Raw genomic sequence first — 18,775 nt, 5'->3', positions numbered from 1 at the left:
AGAGACAGGAGTAGAGACAGTACAGATACAGATAGACAGGTGCAGAAGCTTCTATTACAATAAATGGGTCAGGACAGCTGCATCTGCTACTGGCTCCAGATATCCCACTGCAGTGCACCTGATGGACAGGGCTTCAGAATGGTGAGACTGAATCTGATAGCAATATGAACAGTGAAGTTGGGTGACTGTGACAGTCAGGCTCCGGGCTGGTGGTTCATGTAGTGAGGGGGTCAACTATAGTATCTTGTCAAGAAAAGGCTTACAGGTTCAATAAACTTGTCTGGACAACTTTATATCTAAATAGAAACATACTTATACTCAGTTATCTCAGTCTCCACAGCAGGGCTCTCCAACCCTGTTCCTGTAGTGCAGGGCTCTCCAACCCTGTTCCTGGAGAGCAGGGCTCTCCAACCCTGTTCCTGGAGAGCAGGGCTTTCCAACCCTGTTCCTGTAGAGCTACCGTCCTGTAGGTTTTGGAGAGTAAACCTACAGGACGGTAGCTCTCCAGGAACAGGGTTGGAGAGTAAACCTACAGGACGGTAGCTCTCCAGGAAGAGTGTTGGAGAGCCCTGCTGTACAATATGTATTCGCGGAACCAGACGACAAACTTGACTGTGCTGATGAGATGTTGGTACATTTCACAGCACGTTAGTTCTTCCATTACGTGCCAGGCAGCCAATGTATCAAGCCAATGTTTAAAACAGACATGAAAGTGATGAAGCCAGACGCAGCAGCTGTTCCTACTGGCGACAGTACCATTCAGACTCTCAACAGCTACAGTAATCATCAGTATAATTTCCTTCTCAGATGACAGACACTGGCTTTATAGTCCTTGCTATTTGGAATCCCTGGGACGTCCCTACCCCATTGAAGTTGAAATGTAAAAGGGTTAAGGTAAGGGTTATGGTTAAGGTTAGGGTAAGGGTAAGTGTAGGGGTTAAGGTTAGGGTTTAGGGTAGGGACGTCCCAAGGATTCCGAATAGGACAAACCCTATTTTTTCTACCTCTCCTTCACCAGTTGACTGTTTTTTTGGGTGATGCCGTCTTCTTTACCTTTTTTAAAAGACTTAACGAGTATTTATTCAGGCAGACAAGCAAACCCATTCCCAAACAAACCTTTGGCATATCTGTCTTTATTACCAGTTCTGTAGTTGGCTGTGTTGTGTGTTTAGCGAGAGGGGCCTATGTAGTGTGATGTGGGGGATACGTGGAGCTGTATTGTCAAACAGCTGCATTATGGTGTTGTTACCCTAAAGCATTCTGTTCCTACACTGACATTCTCCATCTGTTGGCTGCTTGGCTTCCTTTCAGCTCCACTCATCCTTCAGTCAGTCCAGCTCCACACAAACAGGTTTATCAGCAGATTTGGCCATCAAGCTAATTTATACCTGTGGTCTCTCATCTGGGGTTTTGAGAGTACAGCACCCTGTGTTCGTCTGTGTGTGCATGCATGCCTGTGTGTGTCTGTGTGTGCATGCATGTCTGTGTGTGTGTGTGTGTGTGTGTGTGTGTGTGTGTGTGTGTGTGTGTGTGTGTGTGAGTGTGTTTGTATCTGCACTGACACACTGCTGACATGGCCTTGCCATAACTCCACTCTGATCCAGCCCTGGCTGATGGAATAATCACTCTACCCCACAGTCCTGTTTCCTGAACCTGCCTGTCAGGCCCTTGGCATCAAATACACTGCAGTGACGGGCTAAGTGGTTTTTATGAGCCACAAAATCCCATCTGAGCTAATTGCCTAATTGACCACATAATGGTTTGGACCACTTCTAAGGTTTTCAACACCAGCTAATCAGCTTTGGCTTTGAATCAGATGGTAATTGATAATGTTGCTATAATTGTTTAAATTATATATATACAGTATATATTTTATTTTAATGTACAGTCGTGGTCAAAAGTATTGGTCTCCGCAAAGTTTGCTGCCTCAGTGTTGATGATGGCAATTTGCATATACTCCAGAATGTCATGAAGAGTGATCAGATGAATTGCAATTAATTGCAAAGTCCCTCTTTGCCATGAAAATGAACTTAATCCCCCAAAAACATTTCCACTGCATTTTAGCCCTGCCACAAAAGGACCAGCTGCCATCATGTCAGTGATTGTTTCGTTAACACAGGTGAGAGTGTTGACGAGGACAAGGCTGGAGATCACTCTGTCATGCTGATTGAGTCAGAATAACAGACTGGAAGCTTTAAAAGGAAGGTAGTGCTTGAAATCATTGTTCTTCCTCTGTCAACCATGGTTACCTGCAAGGAAACACGTGCTGTCATCATTGCTTTGCACAAAAAGGGCTTCACAGGCAAGGATATTGCTGCTAGTAAGATTGCACCTAAATCAACCATTTATCGGATCATCAAGAACTTAAAGGAGAGAGGTTCAATTGTTATGAAGAAGGCTATAGGGCGCCCAAGAAAGTCCAGCAAGCGCCAGGACCGTCTCCTAAAGTTGATTTAGCTGTGGAATCGGGGCACCACCAGTGCAGAGCTTGCTCAGGAATGGCAGCAGGCAGGTGTGAGTGCATCTGCACGCACAGTGAGGCGAAGACTTTTGGAGGATGGCCTGGTGTCAAGAAGGGCAGCAGAGAAGCTACTTCTCTCCAGGAAAAACATCAGGGACAGACTGATATTCTGCAAAAGGTACAGGGATTGGACTGCTGAGGACTCGGGTAGAGTCATTTTCTCTGATGAATCCCCTTTCCGATTGTTTGTGCCATCCGGAAAACACCTTGTCCGGAGAAGACAAGGTGAGCGCTACCATCAGTCCTGTGTCATGCCAACAGTAAAGCATTCTGAGACCATTCATGTGTGGGGTTGCTTCTCAGCCAAGGCAGTGGGCTCACTCACAATTTTGCCTAAGAACACATCCATGAATAAAGAATGGTACCAACACATCCTCTGAGAGCAACTTCTCCCAACCATCCAAGAAGATTTTGGTGATGACCAATGCCTTTTCCAGCATGATGGAGCACCTTGCCATAAGGCAAAAGTGATAACTAACTGGCTCGGGGAACAAAACATCGACATTTTGGGTCCATGGCCAGGAAACTCCCCAGACCTTAATCCCATTGAGAACTTGTGGTCGATCCTCAAGAGGCGGGTGTACAAACAAAAACCCACAAATTCTTACAAACTCCAAGTATTGATTATGCAAGAATGGGCTGCCATCAGTCAGGATGTGGCCCAGAAGTTAATTGACAGCATGCCAGGGCGGATTGCAGAGGTCTTGAAAAAGAAGGGTCAACACTGCAAATATTGACTCTTTGCATAAACTGAATGTCATTGTCAATTAAAGCCTTTGACACTTATGGAATACGTGTAATTATACTTCAGTGTACCATAGTAACTACTGACATAAAGATCTAAGAACACTGAAGCAGCAAACTTTGTGGAGACCAATACTTGTGTCATTCTCAAAACTTTTGACCACGACTGTACACCCCTCGACACTCCTATACAGCACTCTACACCCATCTACACCCCACTACACCTCCAGTACTCTACAACCGTCTACACCCCCATACACCCCACTACACCATAAAGCCCCTCTACACCATAAAGCCCCTCTACACCACACTATAGCCCCCTACACCCTTCTACAGCCCTCTACGCCAAATCTATACCCCTCTACACCCTTCTACATGCAGTCTACAGCCCTCTACAGCCCTCTTCACCCGTCCACACCCCTCTACACCCCTCTACAACTAGTCTACACTTCTCTAGACCCCTCTACAACTAGTCTACACTTCTCTACACCCCTCTACACCCCCCAAACCCATCTACACCGCCCTACACCCTACACCCCTCTACGCCCCCTGCAGCCTCCTCAAGCAAGGAAAATATCAAACCAGATCATTTAACTGTGCCTACAGATGTAGGATCTTAATTTGATCACCCTGTTGCAAGATAACTTTCTTGCAATGCAGGAAATGTAAAACTTGTAGTGTATTTGAGGTTTAAAAAGGCTTACAAAGTTTGTAATTTCCACTTTGAAATTTCAGACATGATTTTCCCTTACGAAAAATGTATCAACCTCTACAGAAATGTCCATTAATTATAATCCACATAATAATTCACATTTTCTGTTGCTGTAGAATTATTTTCCTGCTGTAGCAAACTGGCTCAATCCTACTTCTTTATAAAGGATTATATTCCTGTTGTAGCAAAACTGGCTCAAGCCTACATCTGTATAAAGGATTATTTTCCTGCTGTAGAAATCTGACTCAATCCTACATCGGTGTAAAGGTTGGAGCATATACAGAATGATCACGAAGATGGGATTGGATGGACCAGTGGTTCCCAACTCCAGTTCTCCAGTACCCCCAACAGTGCACATTTTTGGACAAACACCTCATTCAACTCATCGAGGGCTTGATGATTAGTTGGCAAGTTAAATCAGGTATGCTTGTCCAGGGTTATAATACAAATGCGTACTGTTGGGGGTACTCGAGGACCAGGGTTGAGAAACACTGGGATGCTGTCTAACTCCTGAGGGAAGTTTTCATTTCCAGTGGCAGGCAGACAGTTGTCTGTGCATGTCCGTCTGCCTGGCTGGAGAAGTAACAGAGCAGAGCAGAGTTGAGTCTCTGAATCCTCCTAGATGATCGCTCCACTGTGAGAGCTAGCCCAGCAGGCCCATTCTGTCTGTCTCTCAGTGTTTTGGCACAGCCAGCCAGCGAGATAAATTACATTAAATTAAAGCGTGTCTGGATTAGAGCTTGTTAAGGGAGAGGAGAGCCTTTAATTGCCCTGGCTTTGTACAGCTTCACAAAAAGCCAGCATTGCTAATCTGCAGCTCAGGGGTGAATGTTTGCAGCAAACAAAACAAAGACGTACACTAGACAGGCCTATCTAGTAGAAGAAAAATAACATTTCCTGGAAGAGGATTTAGAAGGAATTGGCATTAAACTGCAGGATTTCAATTAGAGAAGCTGCTGATAGCAGAAAAACATTGTCATTTTAAGCATTGCAGGAGGGTCTTAGCATGATATTAAAGCACCTGGTTCTTTGAGTGGAAATGTGTTGTTGGACATTTCTAGAACAGGTTGCTTTAATGTCTTCATTTTTGTTCTTTGGACATAACATATTTGTCTCTCTCTCTGCAGTATTTTTTTAGTGTATACTGGTAATCTGAATCTGAGAAGATTTTACACTGTGCATTATTACTTTACTGCCATAGCGAAGGCAGATGTTTCAGATAGGCTACTTGTTCCCAGCCTCTCCAGTTGTGATGTGGTGGTCTGGTCATCCAGAACAGTAATCTGTCTTGTCATGCACCGGTGGTGTCTCTGCTCTATCTGCACGCCTGGGAAGAAAAGCAATTGCTCAACTTTCCAACTTCAAACCAAGCTGAGCAAATCCGTCTTACACATTTGAAGGAAAAGGGATTGGATAGGGTGGCGGAAACTCTAGAGAAAACCATTCTGTTTTCATGAATCAATTGTTTAAGAGGAAGCATTTAACCAATGTGTCCACTTTATAACATAGAGACCTGGCTGCCACAAGTGCTCAATATGATGCCTTCCCTGTTTTACAAACATCACATTACTCTGTTGGTCTTCTCAGTCAATAGGATTATGTTTTGTGGCACATTCTTCCTGATAGAGATGTTTCAATATAGTTTACATCTATCCAATCTTAAAATATATACAGGCTGAATCTCAGTCAATAGTCTTACCTTGTTTCCCTGTGTCCTCCTCTCAACACCATCCTTCACTGGCTCCCTACTCAAAACATCAGGAAGCAAATAATATTGCTGCATTGTTGGAGCTAGAAACGTAAGCATTTCGCTGAACCTGCGATAACATCTGCAAAACTGTGTACGCGACCATAAAACTTTGATTTGATGATTTGAGATAAAAACATTGAAACAAGGATGCAACAAGGACTCGTAAGAAAGGAGCATGTCCTTGTCCAAGACTGTGTTGCAAGGGAGATAGATATCTGGTATTGGTCATGTGCTGCTCTCTGCTTCCTCTCCTCCCTGCATGGGTAAAGTAGCAGGCTCAGTTCACCTCAGTAGAGTTCATCAGTGCTCTCCTCTCAGATCCACAGATCAATACAGCTCCACTGATAGCAGGTGTCTTTGCATTGATCTAACCGGCTTGGGCTTTGTCCCTGGTCATTATGGAGATGAGAGAATTACCTTTTCCAAAGGTGCCTGGCTGGGTGTGATTGGGAGAGTGCAAAGGACATGGTTTTACAGGACCAGAGGGAAAATGGTCTCTGTGTGAATGTGTTTCTGGCCTCAGACTCTATTCTCCCTTATTAGTTAGTGTTCTACCATAACCAATCAATATGAGCTATCCCCCAGCCCTGTATTGTCTGACTTTTGTGAAGTCAATATTACATTTCAGACATGCAACTGTCCTGGCAGAGAACTGTGTAATTGATGGTTCATACGGTATTATCCACCTACTCCTCATATTCTGAGGGAGGGAAGCAGAGCCTGTTCAGACAAGACAAGGGAACTCCAAAGATATAGAGAAATCAAATCAAACTGTCTTATTGTGCATGTTGCCATGCAGAACAGACTATTTTGACATCTTTGGTTGGTCTTTTTTTCACACACCACTTGATTGATTTGCTCAAGGCTTGGAATAATTCTATTCTCACTTTGTCATGACTTCCGCCGAGGCTGCCTCCCCTCCTTGTTCGGGCAGGCTTCAGTGTTCGTCATCACCGGCTTACTAGCCACTGCCGCTCCATATATCATCATTCCATTTGTCTTGTCTTGTCAATTACACACACCTGGTTCACATCCCCTCATTAGTCCATGTATAAGTGTTCCCTCTGCCCCCTTGTCCTTGTGGGTGATTGTTTTATGTGAGTTGAGTGTAGCTCGGTGGAGCTACTCGTACCTTGTATTGCCGGGGTAGATTATTCCCCTGTGCCTGTATTTTGTTGTCGCTATCCAGCGCAACTGTGTACGACGGAATAAACTCTGTATTCTGTGATTTACCCTCCTGCGCCTGACTCCTTCTAATAACCCTCATCACGGAATCACCCACCCGCTATGGAGTCAGCGGGAGAGGAGCGCATGCCTGGGTCCAGGAGCATTCCACGATGCTGGCCAGCTTGGGGGAAGCGATGGATCGGGTTCTTCAGGTCGTCCAACGCCTGGAGAGGAGAGGACCCGATCTGTCGAGACCAGCTGGCCAACCGGATCCAGCCACCCACACCCCAGCACCCGGAGGGATCCAGATATCCCGACCACGGGAGTTCGACGGGACGGCGGCACTCAGGCAAGGATTCCTCCTCCAACTGGAGCTCTACTTCTCCAGCATCAGGCCGGCCGAAGAAGGGAGAAGGTGTCCGTCCTCGTTTCCTGCCTCTCGGGGAAAGCCCTGGAGTGGGCCAACGCGGTTTGGAACGAAGGAGGAGCCGCGTTGGAGAAATACGGGGAGTTCGCTCGCCTCTTTCGGGCTGTCTTGGATCACCCGCCCGAAGGTCGAGAGGCGGGCGAGCGGCTGGTCCACCTGAGGCAGGGGACGAGGACCGCGCTGGACTTCGCATTGGAGTTTCGGACTCTTGTAGCGGGGTCCAGGTGGAACAAGCGGGCCCTGATCAACCCTTTCCGGTGCCATCTGTGGGAGGACGTCCGACGGGAGCTAGCCTGCCGGGACACCATGTTGTCCTTCACGCAACTGGTGGACATGGCCATCCGTTTGGACAACCTGCTGGCAGCCAGAGGACGTCCTGGAAGGGGTCTGCCCGTTCCCACCCCGGACGACTCGGATCCCGAGCTGATGGAGCTGGGTGGAGCTGCCATCCGAGAGAGCGGAGGATGACAGCGACAGTGCCACTCTGGTGGCACGAAGGGACAGTACACCACACGTTGTCGTCAATGTTCTTTTGGGTCTGGAGGCGGTAGGCAGGGCACTCTCGCATCACCCCAGGTATCAAACATCCACACTCTTTCAGAGCCCTCTGCTGTGCACTGTACCCTACCCATTTACTTTCCCGATCACATGGTAGTTCCCCAGTGTAAGGCGCTAGTCGATTCAGGCGCAGCTGGGAACTTTATGGACAGGGCATTCTCATGCCGTCTAGGCATTTCATTGGTTCCCCTATCCATTCCACTCCCCATCAGAGCACTTGATAGTCGACCATTAGGGTCCGGGTTTGTTAAGGAGGTTACTGCACCAGGCACCATGATTACCCAGGAGACTCATTGTGAGCAGGTCCCTTTTTATATGATTGAGTCTCCTGCTTTCCCTGTGGTATTAGGTCTCCCTTGGTTAGCACTCCACAACCCCACCTTCTCATGGCCGCAGAGGGTTCTCACAGGGTGGTCGCGAGAATGTCAGGGTAGGTGTCTAGGTGTTTCCGTTGGTGCAACCACGGTGGAAAGTCCAGACAGTACCTCCACCGTGCGCATTCCCCCCGAATACCTCGATTTGGCGCACACGTTTTCAAAAACGCAGGCTACCTAGTTACCACCTCATCAGGCAGGGGATTGCGCGATAAACCTTTGGGTAGACGCTGTACCTCCCAGGAATCATGTGTACCCCCTGTCGCAGACTGAAACGGCGGCTATGGAAACATACGTCACCGAGTCCCTGCGCCAGGGGTATATACATCCCTCCACTTCACCCGCCTCCTCGAGTTTCTTCTTTGTGAAGAAGAAAGATGGCGGTCTGCGCCTGTTCATTGATTATCGACCACTGAACAAGGAGACGATCAGATTTAGTTATCCTCTCCCTCTCATTCCGTCAGTGATTGAGTCAAGGCATGGGGCGCGCTTCTTCACCAAATTAGATCTCAGGAGTGCGTACAACCAGGTGCGTATCCGAAAGGGGGATGAGTGGAAGACAGCATTCAGCACAACCATGGGGCATTATGAATACCTGGTGATGCCCTACGGTTTGATGAATGCTCCATCCGTCTTCCAGTCCTTTGTTTACGAGGTGTTTCGGGACATGCTTGGTCGCGGTGTAGTGGTCTACATCGATGACATTCTGGTGTATTCCACTACGCACTCCGAGCATGTGTCCCTGGTTCGGAAAGTGCTGGCCCGACTGTTGGAAAATGACCTTTATGCCAAGGCAGAGAAGTGTATGTTTTTCCAGCAGTCCGTCTCCTTCCTCGGATACCGCATTACCACCTCAGGTGTGGAGATGGAGGGAGATCGCATTTCAGCCGTGCGTAATTGGCCGACTCCAACCACGGTTAAGGAGGTGCAGCGCTTCCTTGGCTTCGCCAACTACTATCGGAGGTTTATCCGGGGCTTTGGCAAAGTCGCAGCTTCCATTACATTCCTGTTGAAGGGTGGGCCGTCCCGGCTCCGCTGGTCTGCTGAGGCTGACCTGGCCTTCAGCAGACAGCGGGGTCTGTTCACCTCAGCCCCGGTACTGGCCCACCCCGATCCATCACTACCATTCGTAGTGGAGGTGGATGCGTCCGAGGTAGAGATAGGCGCTGTCCTGTCTCAACACTCGGGCACGCCACCCAAGCTCCACCCCTGTGCCTTCTTCTCGAAGAAGCTCAGCCCAGCGGAGCAGAACTACGACGTTGGTGATCGGGAGCTGTTGGCTGTTGTCCGAGCCTTGACCGTGTGGAGGCATTGGCTCGAAGGGGCGAAACACCCTTTCCTCGTCTGGACGGACCACCGTATCCTGGAGTACATCCGGGCAGCGAGGAGGCTGAGTCCTCGCCAGGCCAGGTGGGCCCTATTCTTCACCCTGTTCGATTTTACACTGTCATACATCCTGGGTACGAAGAACGTGAAGGCAGACGCATTGTCACGGCTGTATGACACAGAGGAGAGGCCCAGAGACAACACCCCCATACTCCCGGCCTCCTGCATTGTGGTGCTGGTAGTATGGGCGATGGACGCGGATATAGAGCAGGCATTACGTACAGATCCATCTCCACCTCAGTGTCCAGCTGGGCTGCGGTACGTGCCTGCTCTTATCCGTGATCGGCTGATCTATTGGGTACACACGTCACCCTCCTCTGGTCACCCAGGTATCGGTCGTACAGTGCGCTGCCTGACCGGAAAGTACTGGTGGCCTACCTTGGCTAAGGACGTGAGGGTGTATGTCTCCTCCTGCTCGGTGTGCGCCCAGAGTAAGGCACCTAGGCACCTCCCAGCGGGTAAGTTACAACCTTTACCAGTTCCACAACGACCATGGTCTCACCTAAGTGTTGATTTCCTGACTGATCTTCCCCTCTCCCAAGGTATCACCACCATCCTGGTCATTGTGGACCGCATTTCCAAGGCCTGCCGCCTCCTTCCTCTGCCCGGTCTCCCCACGGCTCTGCAAACTGCGGAGGCCCTGTTTACACATGTCTTCCGGCACTACGGGGTACCAGAGGAGTCTCGGTCAGCTGGGAGTCTCGGTCAGCCTGACCTCTGGGTTCCACCCCGAGTCTAATGGGCAGGTGGAACGGGTCTCGGTGAGGGATATCCTCGATCCCTCCCTGTTGCGGGATTTCCACCGTCGCCATCCAGCTCGCCCTGCTCTGTGTCCTCCTGGCCGGTGCGCTGCTGGAGCTGCGCGTCAAGGGGGGGGCGGGGGGGGGGGGGGGGGGTACTGTCACGACTTCCGCAGAGGCTGCCTCCCCTCCTTGTTCGGGCAGGTTTCGGCGTTCGTCATCACCGGCTTACTAGCTACTGCCGCTCCATATATCATCACTCCATTTGTCTTGTCTTGTCAATTACACACACCTGGTTCATATCCCCTCATTAGTCCATGTATAAGTGTTCCCTCGGCCCCCTTGTCCTTGTGGGTGATTGTTTTATGTGAGTTGAGTGTAGCTCGGGTGGAGCTACTCATACCTTGTATTGCCGGGGTAGATTATTCCCCTGTGCCTGTATTTTGTTGGAGCTACCCGTACCTTGTATTGCCGGGGTAGATTGTTCCCCTGTGCCTGTATTTTGTTGTCGCTATCCAGCGCAAATGTGTACGACGGAATAAACTCTGTATTCTGTGATTTACCCTCCTGCGCCTGACTCCTTCTAATAACACTCATCACACACTTCCTGTTTGCATGTTGAAGCAGTGTCTCGTGCAACTGCTGTAAATGACCTTTTGTTGTATGTGATAAATTGCGTAAGATGTCAAATATATTCTATGTGCTTCAAAGAAAAACAGATGATCATATTTTGACAGAATAAGGCTGGAAAGAAAATGTCTCTGCTATTCTGAAATCTAAAATTGTATTTGAATTATCGCCTCGCGAAACTGTGGTACGCCACTGTTGTACGCGTGTGAGTCTAGTGCCCTGTTATGCATGCTGTCTGTAGCTCTGCACTGTGTGGAAAGCTTGGTCTGTGTACTGTAAATGATAGCTACAGCACAGTGTCTCTCTTCACTTCTCTGCCCACGTAATTAGAGTCTGCTAGCAGCACATGGCCAGAGCTATGCCATCTCAATAGATTCATTATCAGGCCCTGTGTGTGTTATACTTAAGTGGGCGAAACAATCTAGCAGGAGGACAACAAATCAAAGACATTACATTCGAGGAACAGTCAGAGTTTTCCCTTTTCCTCTTCATCCTTACTGGTTTTATATTTCTAGTGCACTTTTAATGTGTCCTCCATAATAGGAATGTCATTGGTCAAGATGCTCCTCACGATAAGTGTGTGTGTGTAACTGTTGGGGGCGGGGTGGATGTTAAGGAGGAGAATTGTACTGTTCAGAAGAGGGTGCAAGAGAGAAACCACTGTCTGAACCAGGGGTTGGAGCACAAATTATTTTCCAATAGTTTCGTTCTGAACAGAAGCATTATACTTTTCATTCCGTTCCACTGTTCTGACCAGCAAAATAAAGGTCTGAACTGGTTAAAACAAAATAAAGGTCTGAACTGGTTAAAACAAAATAAAGGTCTGAACTGGTTAAAACAAAATAAAGGTCTGAACTGGTTAAAACAAAATAAAGTACCGGTTTATATCGTTCCTTTCTAAACCTATGAAATCATGTTTTTTTTTTTTTTTTACAATTAGCTCAAAATTAAATTACTTCACAAATCATGCAGTGCGGCTAGAGCAGCTTGCTATGGAGCGGGAAAGCTATAGCTCAGTGAGTTGTTTACATGTGTGATGGAAAGATAAGTGTAGTTGGTGACTGGAATTTTGCGGGTGGGTAGAGAGCGAGAGAGGGTGGAGGAGGAGGCTTGGCTTGAAGCACTGGGCATCTTGTGATGACATGCATTATCTGAATTAGGCCTAAAGAATTATACCTACGGAGGAGCGGATTCTATGGAGGAACTTTTAATGTCTTTGAACATCAGAGTTGGCTTAACGTTGGACCAGAGAAGCTAGCTAGCTAGCAAGCTTGTCTGTGCAGAGCGGCACCAGAATTAAAAACACATCTTACCTTTTTGTAGTGTGAAATGTGATAACTATAGTATCCCTAACTAGCATTGAAAAAGTTAATCCATTCTCTAATTAAAAATCTCTCTCCCTATCTTCTGAATCATGCTTGTAACGTCGGGCTACAGCTATGCTTCCGAGGGGGAGGGGCAGGTAGGCTACACGCACACACACACTGGTAAAGATTTTCAGCAGGAAAGCAGACACCAGAAGAAGTTTCTGATTGACAGAGGGAGGGCTTTGCATAGGTGCTTTGTTGCATTTTTTGTGGGACTGTAAAAAAATACCCAGAACGTAAAATAACGTTATTAACTGGTTCCCATGCTTTTAAAATAACGGTTCTGTTCCATAACAGTAGAGATCACTTTCGTTCCCGGTTCGGATTCTGTTCCTGGAAAAATGTAGTTATTTTCCAGTTTTCGGATTTGTTCCCTGAACCGGTTCCAATCCCTGGTCTGAACACATACCCCTGTGTACTACTGTTGATTCAAGAGCGAGAAAACCACTCTGCTTTAAGATCCTCACCCAGGCCCAGACCCAAGGGAGACCCAGGCTACTCAGGTGAAAATGACTCCATGGTGTTCAATTATTCATGGTACAGTGTAGAGATGATTTAGCCAACTTTCAGTCAGTGTGTGTGAGTGTGTGTGTGTATGTGTGTGTGTGTGTAATGTAGTTTCAATATAAAATGCAAGAGCATGGGTCTTCTCTTTCAAGAGGAATCAACTGGATTTCTTTAAACTGGATTGACTGTGCTTCCCTAAGAAGGGGTTTTGCTTCCATGTTTTTGAAGCCTTGAGCCCAGACCTCATAGCCATGATGTTAAGGTTTTTCAGAACTTTAATCGTTGGAGTTTATATTGAATTCATGGTTTATTCAAGATAAGCCTATTTTCTGCTGCGGTCTTTAGAAAACTTGAATGTGCCACTGAGGCTATTCCCTTTTCTCTGAATCTCTCTGTGCCTGTGTCTCCTGAAGTGTTGGCTTCGGACAAAGGAAAGGAGAAAGGGGGAGAGAGGGAGATGTGTATAGGCTTTATAACAAATACCCTGTGGTTATACAGGTAATACCATTTGATCCTTACAGTATGCTGTTTGCTACCTCGTCAAAGACATTTGTCTTTGGTAGTACTATTGTAAAGTCCTATAGTAGATCTGACTCTGAGAGTCTATTATCAGTCAGACATTTGATGTAAAGCCAAATACTCATTTCATTTTAACAATAGTATTAGTATATTGAAATGCAGTATTGTTTAAGATGTTTTACTTTTATCAAATCAAATCAAATCAATTTTTATTGGCCACATGCGCCGAATACAACAGGTGCAGACATTACAGTGAAATGCTTACTTACAGCCCTTAACCAACAGTGCATTTATTTTTAATAAAAAAGTAAAATAAAACAACAACAAAAAAGTGTTGAGAAAAAAAGAGCAGAAGTAAAATAAAATAACAGTAGGGAGGCTATATATGCAGGGGGTACCGGTGCAGAGTCAATGTGCGGGGGCACCGGTTAGTTGAGGTAGTTGAAGTAATATGTACATATGGATAGAGTTAAAGTGACTATGCATAAATAATTAACAGAGTAGCAGCAGCATAAAAAGATGGGGTGGGGGGGCAGTGCAAATAGTCCGGGTAGCCATGATTAGCTGTTCAGGAGTCTTATGGCTTGGGGGTAGAAGCTGTTGAGAAGTCTTTTGGACCTAGACTTGGCACTCCGGTACCGCTTGCCGTGCGGTAGCAGAGAGAACAGTCTATGACTAGGGTGGTTGGAGCCTTTGACAATTTTGAGGGCCTTCCTCTGACACCGCCTGATATAGAGGTCCTGGATGGCAGGAAGCTTGGCCCCAGTGATGTACTGGGCCGTACGCACTACCCTCTGTAGTGCCTTGCGGTCGGAGGCCAAGCAGTTGCCATACCAGGCGGTGATGCAACCAGTCAGGATGCTCTCGATGGTGCAGCTGTAGAATTTTTTGAGGATCTGATGACCCATGCCGAATCTTTTCAGTCTCCTGAGGGGGAATAGGCTTTGTCGTGCCCTCTTCACGACTGTCTTGGTGTGTTTGGACCATGATAGTTCGTTGGTGATGTGGACACCAAGGAACTTGAAGCTCTCAACCTGTTCCACTACAGCCCCGTCGATGAGAATGGGGGCGTGCTCAGTCCTCTTTTTTTTCCTGTAGTCCACAATCATCTCCTTTGTCTTGGTCACGTTGAGGGAGAGGTTGTTATCCTGGCACCACACGGCCAGGTCTCTGACCTCCTCCCTATAGGCTGTTTTACCAGCAATGATCTATCTACAATCTCTGTGTGTGTATTTTCAGTCTGACTCATAGCTTCTCTCCCCTGGCAACGGCTTTCACGTGTCATTGCCATGAATATGACTGACATACCGAGTGTACATTTGATTTAATCCCAGCCAAGGAGTCGATCTTTTTACAAAACTCATGCCGCTCCTAGGATAAGAAATGTGTACATTGTGCTTTTTACACTTCATAGAAAAGAGTGTATAGATATATAGTCAGTTTGTTTTGAGATACAGTATCATCTTTTCTTTTACTTGCTGCCCACGTTCGATGTCTTCGGTGTGCCTGGCGCTTCTGATATTTGGGCTCTGATTGTTTGAAAAATATTGCTATTAGGGCCTCCCAAGTGGCGCAGCGGTCTAAGGCACTGATCAGTGCTAGAGGCGTCACTACAGATCCGGGTTAGATCCCGGGCTGTATTGCAGCCGGCCGCGACCAGGAGACCCATGAGGCGGCGCACAATTCGCCCAGCGTCATCCGGGTTAGGGGAGGGTTTGGCCGGCTGGGATGTCATTGTCCCATCGCGCTCTAGCGACTCCTTGTGGCGGCCGGGCGCATGCACGCTGGCTTCGGTCGCTAGCTGTACGGTGTTTCCTCCGACACATTGGTGCGGCTGGCTTCCGGGTCAAGAAGCAGTGTGTCAAGAAGCAGTGCGGCTTGGCGGTGTCGCGTTTCGGTGGACGCATGGCTCTTGACCTTTCCCGAGTCTGCACGGGAGTTGCAGCGATGGGGCAAGACTGTAACTACCAATTGGATATCACAACATTGGGGAGAAAAAGGGGTAAAAAATAAACAAAAATATTGATCGCTATTAGTGCTTAGAGGGGTCGCTATTGTTGTGGAAATGAAGCATTGTGAAGAGAGGAACACTTCCCCTGGTAGGCTGCGGTAGGATGATAGGCTGCGGTAGGATGATAGGCTGCTGGAGGATGACAGGCTCCTGGTATGCTGCTGTAGGAGGAGAGGCTCCTGGTAGGCTGCTGTAGGATGACAGGCTTTTGGTAGGCTGCTGTAGGATGACAGGCTCCTGGTAGGCTGCTGTAGGATGACAGGCTTTTGGTAGGCTGCTGTAGGAGGAGAGGCTCCTGGTAGGCTGCGGTAGGATGACAGGCTCCTGGTAGGCTGCGGTAGGATGACAGGCTCCTGGAGTGCTCTAGATTACATCTGCAGGTGCAGAAGGTGGGAGGGGGAGATCCATTTCATTTTCCCCACCAGACGTAGGCCATCATATAGGCTCATTAAAGCAGCTAAAGCATTCATATTTAATTGATGAGGAGGAGGAAAAAACATTGAATCTCTTTGGGCTTTACTGCCCTGTGTTTTCAAAAGGGCCTCATCAAAACCTACAGCATGTTACAGCGCTGTGCTTCACTGCTTTAAACAGTTTTTTTTAGGGATATTATCTTTCCTGTGTGACACTAGATTTACCTTGTATGTATGTGCTCTGTGTGTGTTGTTCCAGGCTCCTATTCTGAGGAGGGGACATACATCACCCAGAGGGGACAGTCTGAGAGTGGAGGCCCCAGCCCGTACCCCACCACACAGGACACTGACAGAGAGGTCCCTCTTGTGACAACCGCCCCGCCCCTGAACGTCCACAACCACCACCCTCTCTACAAGGGTTTCCTCTTACAGGAGTCCCTCCAAGGACAGGGGCATTTCTTTGAGGACAGTGGGGGTGTGGAGACCCACCCTGCTATGCCACCCTCAGCTCCCGACTTTGCCAGGGACCCCGCCATTCACACGGTGCCACACAAGGATGCACTAGCTTTCTCCGATGTTGCCTCAACCACTACCACTGTGGCAACAGCCACGTCACCGTTGGCAACACAGGGCAGCGCTGTTCCAGAGGGGCGTGTCTCTGTGACTCAGAGAGGGGTGTTGACCAATGGTAGGGAGAGGAGGACAGAGGAGGAGGCTGATGCCATGGATACCCTGACCACTCCTGTCATGCACACCTCTGCTCCCCCTCCCCGCTCAAACACCCCCAACCTGGCCGCTCCTATAGGTAACAGGTACTCTGAGGTCCCCACTGCATCCACCATGACTCACCCAGCTTTGACCACTCTAGTGGAGAAGGATGCAGGGAAGTCAGAAGAACACAACATGAGCCACGCCAGTGATGGGGTAGCGATGGGGACGTCTGCAGTATCTGGTGATGTGGATGAGGAGACCACTATGACCACTATAACCACAACCACCATCATCACCACCATGCAAAACCCAGGTAATGTAACACAGCCAGGCTATGTAGCTACATACTCCTAATGATCACCTATTCTTACACAGAAACATACAGTGTATGAATTACTATCAGATACAATATCCTGCACCACACCTAACACCAGTTTCCATGATTCTGTCTTCATTGTGAAGGTAAAATGAACATCATGCTCATATTCTCATTATGCAGTCCTAGAGATAATCTTGGGCCTTGGTGAGTTGTAAAGTGGCTGTGTTTCACCCTCTCCAACACAGCAGCCCTGTGTCTGTCTGTTTGTCTGAAACACCACTGTGCTCGCTCTCTCAATCCTCTCTGTTTGCAGCCCACATATCTAAACAGCCAAGGGGCTTAAATTAATTATAACATCAGTATTCCTGCTCCTCTCACACTCAATCAAGAGCTCCTGAAATGGATTGGAAAACACATTGCAAGCATGAGATATTGAGACACATTTGTGTTATGGTGGGAGTGAAGAAGGAGTATTTTCAGCCTGGTCTCAAAGACTAGACGTAACATAGTAAATGTATATACAGGACAGTCAAATTAGTATGATATGTTAGGTTTGGTATGGTTACATAAAACAGAAGGTTACTTAAGGCAAAAAACTAAAGGAGGGTGGTTGGTCGGAGTGGATGGGTTGACGTATAAAGTGAAAGTCTAGAAACCCAAAGGTTGTGGGTTCGAATCTAATCACTGACAACGTTAGCATTTTAGCTAATTAGCAACTTTGCAACGAGTATGTTAGCCAAAACTTCCCCTAACCTTAACCCATTAATCTAACTCCCAACCCTTACTTTAATCCTAACCTTCACCCCTAACCCTAACCCTTGGCCTAACTAATGTTAGCCACCTAGATATCGTTAGCCATCTAGCCAACGTTAGCCACAACAAATTGGAATTCGTAATATGTCATAAGTATTGCAAATTCATAACATTATTGTACATATTGCAATTCATAGCATATCATACGAATTGTAATTTGTAACATGTCATGCAAAATGGATGATGGACATCCACAAATTAATACATACCATACAAAACATAATATATCATACTAAATGGAGGGAGACAGATTTACTTTTACTATGTTACATCTACCCCTTAGTCCAGGTTGGAATCTTAGAGTGGAACGCTCTAGACGCAGGCTCTGCTTAATTTGTGCTTTACCCACTTGGACCCCTTCACAACTAATGAAGGGCAGGATGGGGAAATCTCCCAATATATCTGAGTTACACACACACACACACGTGCCTACACAAGCACCTACACAAGCACCTACAGTACATACGAAGCACACACACACAAGCACACAGTAACTTCCTGTTGTCATCCCTCTCTCAGGAGGAAAGTCAGAAAGATAGAAATGAAAGGCGGCGGTTGAGCAGAAAGACCTCAAGGCTTTCTGTGGTCATTCCCTCTACCTGATCTGTCCCTCGAGCCACACAACCAAAGAGGGGGGAGAGAGAGAGGGCCTCTGTTAATTCGGGCAGAAAATTAGAAAAACTTGAAACACTATTAAAGTGGGGGTGCTGGTGTGAGTGAGTGAGAGAATGGGACATGGGAGGGTTCTTTTGAGGGTGTGTCTTACTTACTTAGGCCCATCGCTCCATTGGGAGCATAGGTCATCGACGAATCCTCTCCATCGTATTCTGTTCTGGGCAGTCTTCTCCAGCTCGTTCCACCCCATGCCGGTTAGTGAGGGGTGTCACTGGTCCTCAATGTTTTCCTCTCTGTGTTTTCTGTCCTTGCAGTTCCCTGTATCTTCAACCTGACAGCACCAGAAGGCTACATAGAGACGCCCCAGCCGTCCAGCTCTCATAACTACTCCTCTGTGGACTGCACCTACACAGTCACGGTCTACATGGGCTATGGAGTAGAAATACAGGTCAGACCGCCACTATTATTGGCATTCATTGTGTCCATCAACC

The 18,775-nt window shown here is 47.5% G+C and overlaps 1 pseudogene across 1 annotated transcript in view; it reads left to right on the top strand.

The window, feature by feature from the left end:
- LOC311101974 (seizure protein 6 homolog) overlaps positions 1-18,775 on the top strand; it is a 126,314-nt pseudogene that overhangs the window by 49,879 nt on the left and 57,660 nt on the right. The window contains exons 2-3 of the transcript in view: positions 16,086-16,850; positions 18,599-18,732. The product of the transcript in view is annotated as a seizure protein 6 homolog (transcript). The remainder of the gene's footprint in view (positions 1-16,085; positions 16,851-18,598; positions 18,733-18,775) is intronic.

This window comes from Coregonus lavaretus (assembly GCF_964263955.1).
Source record: "Coregonus lavaretus genome assembly, chromosome: 26".
Classification (NCBI taxonomy): Eukaryota; Metazoa; Chordata; class Actinopteri; order Salmoniformes; family Salmonidae; genus Coregonus; species Coregonus lavaretus.
The sequence above is the reverse complement of the archived record's forward strand: the minus strand, read 5'-3'. Positions and strand labels throughout refer to the sequence as shown.